This window comes from Cynocephalus volans, chromosome X, assembly GCF_027409185.1.
Source record: "Cynocephalus volans isolate mCynVol1 chromosome X, mCynVol1.pri, whole genome shotgun sequence".
NCBI classification, from domain to species: Eukaryota; Metazoa; Chordata; class Mammalia; order Dermoptera; family Cynocephalidae; genus Cynocephalus; species Cynocephalus volans.
Window position 1 is genome coordinate 13,694,919 of NC_084478.1, and position 11,797 is coordinate 13,706,715.

Sequence of the window (11,797 nt, forward strand, 5' to 3'; positions counted from 1 at the left end):
TTTGTCCTTCTGTGACCAGCTTATTTCACCTACCATGATGTCTTCAAGGTTTATCTCTGTTGTAGCATGTCAGAATTCCCTTCCTTTTTAAGGCTGAATAACATTCCATTGAGAATAGACCACATTTTGTTTATTCATTCATCTGGCAATAGATATGTGAGTTGCTTTCACCTTTTGGCTATTATAAGTAATGCTGCTATAAACGTGGTGTACAGATATTTGTTCAAGTTCGTACTTCAATTCTTTTGAGTATATACCCAGAAGTGGACTTGCTGGAACATACGGTAATTTTATTTTTAATTTTTTTAGGATCCATTATACTGCTGTCCATACAGGTTATACCATTTTACATTCCCATCTGCAGGGCACGAGTGTTCCAGTTTCTCCACATTCTTGATAATACTTGTTATTTCCTGTATTTCTTCTTTTTTTATGATAGTCATCATAATGTGTGTGAAGTGGTATCTCACTGTGGTTTTATTTTATTTTTTGGCAGCTGGCTGGTAAGGGGATCTGAACCCATGACCTTGGTGTTACAAGGCTGCACTCTAACCAACTGAGCTAACCAGCCAGCCTTCATTGTGGTTCTGATTTGCATTTTTTTCTGATAATTAGTGATGTTGAGCCTTTTTTCATGGGCTTATTGGCCATTTGTATATCTTCTTTGGAAAAATATCTATTCAATTCCTTTGCCCATTTTAAAGTAGGGTTGTTTGTTTTTAGTTGTTGAGTTATAGAAATTTTTTATACATTCTGAATATTAACCCCCTATCAGATATATGGTTTACAAATATTTTCTCCCATTCTGTGGGTTGCTTTTTCACTGTTGATAGTGCTCTTTAACGCACAAAATTTTAAAAATTTTGATGTAGTCCTAATTATCTATTTTTTATTTTGTTGTTTGTATCTTTGGTGCCATATCGAACAAATCATTGCCAAATTTACTGTCATGGAGTTTTCACCTGTGTTTTCTTTTAAGTACACAGTTTTAGCTTTTGTGTTTATAGATCTTTAATCCATTTTGAGTTAATTTTTGTATAGGGTGTAAGATAAGAGTCCAATTTAAATCTTTTGCATGTAGATATCCAGTTTTCCCAGCACCATTTGTTGAAAAGACTGTCCTTTCCCCATTAAATGGTCTTGTCACCCTTATCAGAAATTGTTTGACCATATGCAAGGGCTTATTTCTGGGATATCTATTCTATTCCCTTAGTCTATATATCTGTCTTTATGCTAGCACCACACTGTTTTTATTACTGTAGTTTTATAATAAATTTTGAAATCAGGGAGTGTGAGACCTCCAACTTTGTCCTAGGACTCCTACTACTATGTTAATTAGAAGTGGCAGAAGCAGGTATCCTTGCCTCATTTCTGATCTTAGACGAAAAGTTTTCAATCTTTCACCATTGATGTGATATTAGCCATCGGTTTTTCATATATGGACTCTATTATGTTGAAGTAGTTTCCTTCTATTCCTAGTTTGTTGAGCATATTTTATCATGAAAATGTGTTGAATTTTGTCAAATGCTTCTTCTGTATCAATTGAGATAATCATGTAGTTTTTTTCTTCATTATTTTAACATAGTATTCTATGTTGGTTCCATATCTTTTTAAAACATAAGATTAAAAATATTTCCAAATAAAATCTAGGCTAAAGGAAGCTTTGATGTGTTATCTCATTGTTACTATACACCTAGACGAGGCCTCTCCACTCTTCTTTCTAGAAGTCCCCTGGATTTTCTAGACTTCCACCTTTTGCTCCTCACTTTCCTTGTGGTCTCCTCATGAAAATATATTCTTCAAGTATAAAAATATTTACCTCTTGAAAAAGATACAAATCTACAACCCTAGAATCACAGATAGTTAGGACAGAAAATGGCTTCAGAGTTCATTTATCCATCTGTCACAAGAACAAAGAGTTTGCTTTGTTTAAAAAATGGGCTATTAAAGTATATTTCAACAGTCCAATTTTCATTTCTCATATGTATTTAAGGTTTGATACATATATACGAACAGTGAGAAAAATGTCACATATAGGCCCAGCTATAAGTAGATCCAAAACTATTTCATCTCAACTGAAATATGCCCTCATCCCAGTTTTACTCAAGTGAAAGCCATGTGACTAGTTTTATACATCAGTATGCTAAACACACACAACAAAGTGCAATTTACCAAAAATGTTTCACTTACATGATCTCATTGAGTCCTTCAAACAACCTAGTAAAGTAGATATTACAATTCCCAATGGACACATACAGGTCAAAAAGTGATTACAAAATGGTGGTCAAAAAGACACGTGGAGAATTCTAGAGAGAAGAGATGATGACAGTTTGGGAAAAGAATTAAAAGTTTAAGTTGTTATGTTGTACAGAAAATAAATATTAAAGATTTACATGCAAACAAAAATTTTAAAAGAGACTTATTAGTCTTGAAGTCATGACCTTAAATAGAAAAATCTTTCCAGCTCTGTCATGAAAGTGTCCTGGAAGCCAACTGCTATTACACATGTAGAAGTCTTTAATGTGCATCCCAGATGTCCAGATTTGTACATCTAATTCTATTGTCCACTAAAAGAGTATTTTTGTATCAGATTTTATATCTTGCTGAAAGGAAAAACAAGTATGAAACATTTGTTTTTACCAGGAACTTAACTCTATGGAAGACTATGAGTCCATGATGAGTACTAAAATGAACAATTAATATAAAGTGTGTAAAAGAGAGTCATGATAAAAAATAAGAATGACAAGAATAGGAAATGTACCATTCTATATTAATTTTATTATATAAGGGAGTACTGATTTAAAAGGATGTTTCGTACTTCCTATTAAGCATGTGCTTAGAAAACACACACCCTGTGGGGCCGCCACTGTGAGATCCAGCAGGTAGGCTTCACTGCCGCCACCCAGCTCCATTCCCAGCCCAGCCCAGTGCGCACAGAGCGGGGAGATGTCCGGCTAGGGAGGCGGAGACTCGGCAGAAAACACACACCCTGCGGGGGCTGCCACCGCGAGATCCAGCAGGTAGGCTTCACCGCAGGCCCCTGGCTCCATCCCCTGCCCCGCCTAGTGTGCTCGGAGAAGGGAGACATCCGGTAGGGGAGGCGGGAACTCCACGGGGACCACACTGCTGCTGAGCAAACCAGCAGCCCGCTCCAATGTGTACGGAGCACAGAGACGTCCAGCAAGGGAGATAGAAGCTCTGTAGAGCCCACACACCCAGTGGGGGAGCTGCCGCCACGTGATCTAGAAGCAGGTAAGCTTCACTGCTGCCACCCGGCTCCATCCCATGCCTGGCCTAGTGTGCAAAGAGCAGGGAGACATCCTGTAGGGGAAGGGGAAGTTCTGCAGAGACCACGTGCTCTGCGGTGCCTCGGTGCATCCCAGCAGCCTGGGCCAGAGCACATGGAACAGGGAGAAGTCCGGCACAGGAAGTGGAAGCTCAGCAGAGACCACACACCCTGCGATACTGCCCGGTGATCCAGCAGCCCAGTAGAGTCCAAGCTGACCAGAGTGGCAGCTCCCCGGAGAGGCCCAAGACCCGAGGCAACCACACACACAAGGCACTAGAGGCCAACTGAGCAGTCATAGAGGTAGCCATACCAAATTGGCAACCACAGCAACACCTTAGTTAGTCAATAGTGTCAAACCGGTGGACTGTTAAACCCCCTGCCACAATGAATAAACATCAAAAAAACGATACCAGAAATACAAAAAAATCAAGAAAGTACACCACCAAAAGTTAATAAATCTCGAACTCTAGATCCTATAGAAAAAGAAGCCCTTGAAATGACAGACAAGGAATTTCGAGTGATAATTCTAAGGAAACTGAATGAGATACAAGAAAACTCAGCTAAACATCATGATGAAACGAGGAAAAGTATACAGGACCTGAAAGAGGAAATGTACAAGGAAGTCAATGTCCTGAAAAAAAAACGTAGCAGAACCTGCAGAACTGAAGAAGTTATTCAGCAAAATAAAAAACACAATGGAGAGTTTAACCAACAGGCTTGCGGAAGTTGAAGAGAGAACCTCTGAACTTGAAGATGGGCTGTTTGAAATAACACAAGCAGACAAAAAAAAAAAAAGAAAAAAGAATCAAAGACATTGAAGAAAATCTGAGAGAGATATCAGACAACCTTAAGCGCTCAAATATCCGAGTCATGGGTATTCCAGAAGGGGAAGAAAAAGGAGATTGCATTGAAAACATATTCAACAAAACAGTGGCAGAAAAATTTCCAGGTATAGGAAAAATCACAGACCTTCAGATCCAGGAAGCTCAATGATCTCCAAACTTATTCAACCCAAAAAGGTCTTCTCCAAGACATGTTATAGTAAAACTGGCAAAAGTCAAAGACAAAGAGAGAATCTTAAAAGCTGCAAGAGAGAAGCGTCAAATCACCTGTAAGGGAGCCCCAATCAGGCTAACATCAGACTTTTCATCACAAACCCTAAAAGCTAGAAAGGAATGGGATGATATATTCAAAATACTAAAAGACAAAGATTGCCAGCCAAGAATACTCTACCCTGCAAGGCTATCCTTCCTAAATGAAGGGCAAATAGTATATTTCTCAGACAAACAAAAACTGCGGGAGTTCACTACCACACGACCATCCTTACAAGAAATTCTCAAGGGAATACTGGGTTTGGTTCCTGAAAAATAACTACCACTGCCATAAAAACCCAAGAAAAATCAAAACCCACTAGTATAATAAAGATGGCATTCATGAAGAGACAACAAACAAACAAAAACGCTATCTACAACCTAAGGAACAAACAAACACAGAAAACAAACAGTAAATCAGAAAGAAGGGAACACTGAAGACAACCAAACAACCAATAAAATGCTAGGAATAAATCAACACCTTTCAATAACAACTCTTAATGAAAAAGGCTTAAATTCCCCAATCAAAAGACACAGACTGGCTGACTGGATTATAAAGGAGGACCCAACTATATGCTGCCTACAAGAGACCCACCTCACCCATAAAGACTCACATAGACTAAGAGTGAAAGGATGGAAAAAGATTTACCATGCAAACAAAAAAGAAAAACGAGCTTGAGTAGCTATTCTTATATCTGACAAAATAGACTTTAAACTAAAAACCATAAAAAGAGACAATGAGGGACACTACGTAATGATAAAAGGACTGATCCATCAAGAAGACATAGCAATCATAAATATGTACGCACCCAATGTTGGAGCAGCCAGATTTATAAAACAAACTCTATTGGACCTAAAGAAGGAAATAGACACTAATACCATAATAGCAGGGGACCTGAACACCCCACTGTCAAAATTGGACAGATCATCTAGGCAAAGAATCAGCAGAGAAACACAAGATCTAAACAATACTCTAGACCAATTGGACCTGGCAGATATCTACGGAGCATTCCATCCAACAACCCCAGAATATTCATTCTTCTCATCAGCACATGGATCATTCTCCAGGATAGATCACATATTAGGTCACAAATCAAGTTTCAACAAATTCAAAAAAATTGGAATTATCCCATGTATTTTCTCAGACCACAATGGATTAAAACTAGAAACCAATAACAAATGAAACTCTTGAAACTATACAAACACATGGAAATTAAACAGCATTCTACTTAATGACATATGGGTCCAAGAAGAAATCAAGCAGGAAATCAAAAAATTTATTGAAACTAATGAAAATAATGATACATCATACCAAAACCTATGGGATACTGCAAAAGCAGTATTAAGGGGGAAATTTATTGCATTAAATGCTCACCTCAGAAGAATGGAAAAATGGCAAGTGAACAACCCAACACTTCACCTTAAAGAACTAAAAAAACAAGAACAATCCAAACCTAAAGTAAGCAGACTGAAAGAAATCATTAAGATCAGAGCAGAACTTAATGAAATTGAAACCCAAAAAACAATACAAAAGATCAATGAATCAAAAAGTTGGTTTTTTGAAAAGATAAATAAAATCGACAAACCATTAGCATGGCTAACAAAAAAAAGAAGAGAGAAGATTCAAATAACAAAAGTTAGAAATGAAAAAGGTGATATTACAACTGATCCATCTGAAATACAAGGAATCATTCGAGACTACTATAAACAACTATACGCCAACAAGTTTGAAAATCTGGAGGAAATGGATAAATTTCTGGACACACACAAGCTCCCAAAACTGAACCATGAAGACGTAGAAAATTTGATCAGACCAATAACAATAAAGGAGATTGAAGCTGTTATCAGAAGGCTCCCAACAAAGAAAAGCCCAGGACCACCTGGATTCACAGCAGAATTTTTCAAACATTCAAAGAGGAATTGTCACCAATTCTTTACAAACTATTCCAAAAGATTGAAACAGACGCAAATCTCCCAAATTCATTCTATGAAGCAAACATCATCCTGATACCAAAACCAGGTAAGGATATAACCAAAAAGAAAACTACAGGCCGATATCCTTGATGAATATAGATGCAAAAATCCTCACTAAAATACTAGCAAACAGAATACAGCAACACATACGTAAAATTATTCACCATGATCAAGTGGGATTCATCCCAGGGATGCAAGGTTGGTTCAACATATGCAAATCAATAAATGTGATACACCATATTAATAAAGTCAAACACAAGGACCATATGATCATCTCTATAGATGCTGAAAAAGCATTTGAACAGGAACCAGACAAGGATGCCCACTCTCATCACTCCTATTCAACATAGTGTTGGAAGTACTAGCCAGAGCAATCAGAGAAGAGAAGGAAATAAAGGGCATCCAGATTGGAAAAGAAGAAGTCAAACTGTCCCTGTTTGCAGATGACATGGAACAGCCTAAAGCCTCTACAAAAAAACTCTTGGAGTTGATAAATGATTTCAGCACAGTAGCAGGATACAAAATCAACACACAAAAATCAGTAGTATTTCTTTTCTCCAATAGTGAACATGCAGAACGAGAAATCAAGAAAGCCTGCCCATTTACAATAGCCACCAAAAAAATAAAATACTTAGGAATTGAGTTAACCAAGGAGGTGAAAAATCTCTATAATGAGAACTGCTGAGAGAAATTAGAGAGGATAAAAGAAGATGGAAAGATATCCCATGCTCTTGGATTGGAAGAATCAACATAGTGAAAATGTCCATACTACCCAAAGTGATGTACAAATTCAATGCAATCTCCATCAAAATTCCAAGGACATTTTTCTCAGAAATGAAAAGAACTATCCACACATTTATATGGAATAATAAAAGACCACGCATAGCCAAAGCAATTCTGAGCAAAAAAAATAAAGCTGGAGGCATAACACTACCTGACTTTAAGCTATACTACAAAGCTATAATAACCAAAACAGTATGGTACTGGCATAAAAACAGACACACTGACCAATGGAATAGAATAGAGAATCCAGAAATCAACCCACACACTTACTGCCAGCTGATCTTTGACAAAGGCACCAAGCCTATTCACTGGGGAAGGGACTGCCTCTTCAGCAAATGGTGCTGGGATAACTGGATATCCATATGCAGGAGAATGAAACTAGACCCATACCTCTCACCATATACTAAAATCAACTCAAAATGGATTAAGGATTTAAATACACACCCTGAAACAATAAAACTTCTTAAAGAAAACATAGGAAAAATACTTCAGGAAATAGGACTGGACACAGACTTCATGAATATGACCCCAAAAGCACGGGCAACCAAAGGAAAAATAAACAAATGGGATTATATCAAACTAAAAAGCTTCTGCACAGTAAAAGAAACAATTAACAGAGTTAAAAGACAACCAACAGAGTGGGAGAAAATATTTGCAAAATATACGTCTGACAAAGGATTAATATCCATAATATACAAGGAACTGAAACAACTTTACAAGAAAAAAACAAGCAACCCAATTAAAAAATGGGCAAAAGAGCTAAGTAGGCATTTCTCTAAGGAAGATATACAAATGGCCAACAGACATATGTAAAAATGCTCAACATCACTCAGCATCTGGGAAATGCAAATCAAAACTACACTGAGATACCACCTCACCCCAGTTAGGATGGCTGAAATCCAAAAGACTCTGAACGATAAATGCTGGCGAGGTTGCAGAGAAAAAGGAACTCTCATACATTGTTGTTGGGACTGAAAAATGTTGCAGTCTCTATGGAAAATGGTATTGAGGTTCCTCAAACAACTGCAGATAGATCTACCATATGACCCAGCTATCCCACTGCTGGGAATATACCCAGAGGAATGGAAATCATCAAGTCGAAGGTATACCTGTTCCCGAATGTTCATCGCAGCACTCTTTACAATAGCCAGGAGTTGGAACTAGCCCAAATGTCCATCATCAGATGAGTGGATATGGAAAATGTGGTACATCTACACAATGGAATACTACTCAGGTATAAAAACGAATGAAATACTGCCATTTGCAACAACATGGATGGACCTTGAGAGAATTATATTAAGTGAAATGAGTCAGGCACAGAAAGAGAAATACCACATGTTCTCACTTATTGGTGGGAGCTAAAAATAAATAAATAAATTCACACACAAAAAAACCCCGGGGGGGTGGGAGAAGACATAACAACTACAATTCCTTGAAGTTAATACGACAAGCAAACAGAAAGGACATTGTTGGGTGGGAGGGAGGAGAGGGAGGAGGGAGGGAGGTTTCGGTAATGGGCCACAATAATCAACCACATTGTATATCGACAAAATAAAAATTTAAAAAAAAAGAGCATGTGCTTATTTATATAGTAATATTTATATCTTTTCCCCATCCCTAGTAGAGAAAGCTAGATATAGGTAACTGTAAGTAAGCCAAATATTTCCAGAAAAAGTTAGAGCTAGACTCAGAGAGATGGACTGATTACCTCTGATGGCCACTCTCAATAATCACAAAGAAAGAAGATGTAAAAAAACAAAAACCAAGAAAAACAAAACATGCAAAAATTTAGGATCTAACACTGACCTCATGTTTATGGGATTAGTCTTGATAATATAAGATGATTTTTGAAGTATTCCAAACAGTAGGAAATAATGTATTTCGCATTTAAAGGCTATTATTATTACTTACTGGTAATTAAGAGACTCACAGATGGGCAGTCCCACTTGCTCGGCAAGAATTGGTGACTGGGATCAGCTGTTGTAGTTGGTGCAAAGAGGCTCCAGGACAGGAATGGCTTCATCCAGATGAAGAAATGTAAATCTCTGAAAGCAAAACTAACGAATATAAAAAATGGAGAAGATGGGTGAAACCAAAGAGATGGCTTGTAAATGAGCTGCCGATATGCTGAGGTATCCCCAACTCTCATCAAGAAAATGAAAATCAGCTGAGATTTTATTAATTGTGGCAGAACCAGAATGATGTTGCCAGAACAGAAAAGAGACGAGGTACATGGCAATTGTCTATTAAAATCGTAAGGATTTTGACCTCATGTCATCACTACTGTTGGGTTAAGATGATGTTCTTACATGGTATGTCCTGATTCAGGGAAGATCAAGACCTGGACCTTGGGGCAGGCATGCCAACAAGGTGTGCACACCTGGAAACTCGATCTCAACTGCAGGCTGGCCTCTCTTCCTAAGCCAAGGATTCCCACCTTTCTTTGGGGAATATCCATACTGCCCCCAACTTCAAAAGCAACAGAGACTTACTCTGGCAGTGGACTCCATTGAAAGTAGAGGAATCAAAATTTCCTGGGGACATATATACCATGTCAAAGCCCCCCAAATGATTCTGACCTCCCTCCTACTTGGGAGGGGCTAACTCTCCCTGCTATGTATCATACTTCTCACCAGCTTAATTGCAAGGGCTTTAACTTTTGCAACAGTAAAAGTAATACTCCATGAAACAGCACAAAGTCTCGGGTTACCAAAAGGAACTTTTCATATGAACTCAAAGTTAAAGAATTTAAAACAGGGACATTATGATTTAAATGACTAAAGTGGACTAATTAAATCACCTTACAGGCTACACTCCAAATTCCTAGTTTCTTGGTGTAGATAAAACAATTTCGCCAAATTCAGTTAAACTATTGAAGGACATTACTATTGCCAATGAAAGTAAAGAGAGATATTTTGCATATTCTTAGTCTAGTTTTAAGAAAAATATATGAAATGCCAGTGACTCAAAGCAGCAAACAATTTTTTTCCATAATGTGCCTAAGCTAGCAATGAAGAGTAAATTTTATGTCTTGCATCAAATACAATTGACTTCCATGAGAGTTGATTTCTGTGACAGTTGACTTGTGTGACTGTATTGGGCAGGAGGCTGACACACCCTCACCCAGGGGTAGAGGGCTATAATCAAAGTAAAGATGTCTGCCCTGGGCACCAGCACGAATTCCCACATCATGCTAGGGGCTTCTTTCTGTAAAGTGATCAGAGAGTACACTCTGTATGCTTGAATAGCTTCCAATCTGGTTTGGGAATTGAGATACAAAAAGGTGAGGAAATAGAACATTTCTCAGGCAGTATAGACACTTCCGTAAAGCTCTCCTGTGCCCCTGCTGTAGGACTAATTGCTCCTTCCTTGTTACAGCATTAGCGTTTTATGGGCACTGTTACAGACTACTGCTTTTATTGTTGTTCTTACATGATCAGTGCTCCCCCTTAGTTTGTCATGCCCTGGGGGCAGTGACTTGCTCCGCTGCTCTGGCTCCATCACCCTCAGAACCTTGGGTGCCCTTGTCTGTGGTTCCTGAGCTGAGGGCCCCTCACTGACAAGGGCCTGAGCATATGTAGAAGGTTAAAGGAACTCAGATAAACAGTGGGGGAGAGGGGGAAAAACAACAGGCTTTGCGCTCAGCTACCAGGCCCCCTTTTTCCCCACTGCCCCAACACCCCGGTTCTGGTCCTTATTTCTCCAGCCTTCCCATCGAGTTTATCAGCTCTACGTTTGACTTCCCAATAAATTCTGCTTCTCTTTACATTCCCCAGAGTTTAGTTTCACTTGCTTGAAACCAAGTACCCTGCCTGGGACATTCTTCCACAAACACCCGTGTTTTCTCGCCTTTTGCTCCCATCGCCCACGCTGTCTGCATGGGGCCTGGTGGGAGCTGCGTAACGTGAGAGCTGCTGGAAATTCCTAGAGCGTGGGATTTCCAGTCAGTTGACTCTGGGATCAAATTCCAGCTCTGCCACCTACTGTGTGACCTTGGGCAAGTGAGTTTGTCCTTCCAGGCATCCAGTTAGCCAGGATGGAGTGGACACAATGTCTGCCTCAGGAAGCAGCTATGAGGATCAGGGCAGATGACATATGCTAGGCACACAGCTCAGTTGATGCTGGTTCCCCAGCTTCCCTATTCCCCTTACACAGCAGCAACTGGATCACTGCCATGTGTTATCTTGTATATTGTGACCATTCAAATCCTTTATTACTTATTTTTTATATACTGATGCCTTATTTCACTGCAAGGAAAAAGCCTGAGACCCCCACCCCCAGCCCAGCCTCTGCAGGGTGTCCTGTTCACAGTAGGTGCTCAATGTATGTATATATGGCTGTGAATGTGCATCACAAGCTGTCCCTTAATCAACACACACACACACACGTGTGACAGCTTGTGATGCACATTCTCAGCCATAGGTGGGCTCCTCTTGCTGTACTTCCTTGGCATCATGCTGCCTGCTGTCTGTGGTCTTTCCAACTGGTCAGGTTTGCTGTCCGACTGCTGGAGGGGCTTCTTGGGGTACTCCTGGAAAGCTTAGGACTGATTTCAGGGCTTCCCTGGTGTGGATCCCTGCAGATTGACTTTGGACAGTGTCAACGTCCTCCAGCTGAAGACCCTAAGAACATATCAGTAGTTGAACAAGTTGGGTTTCTT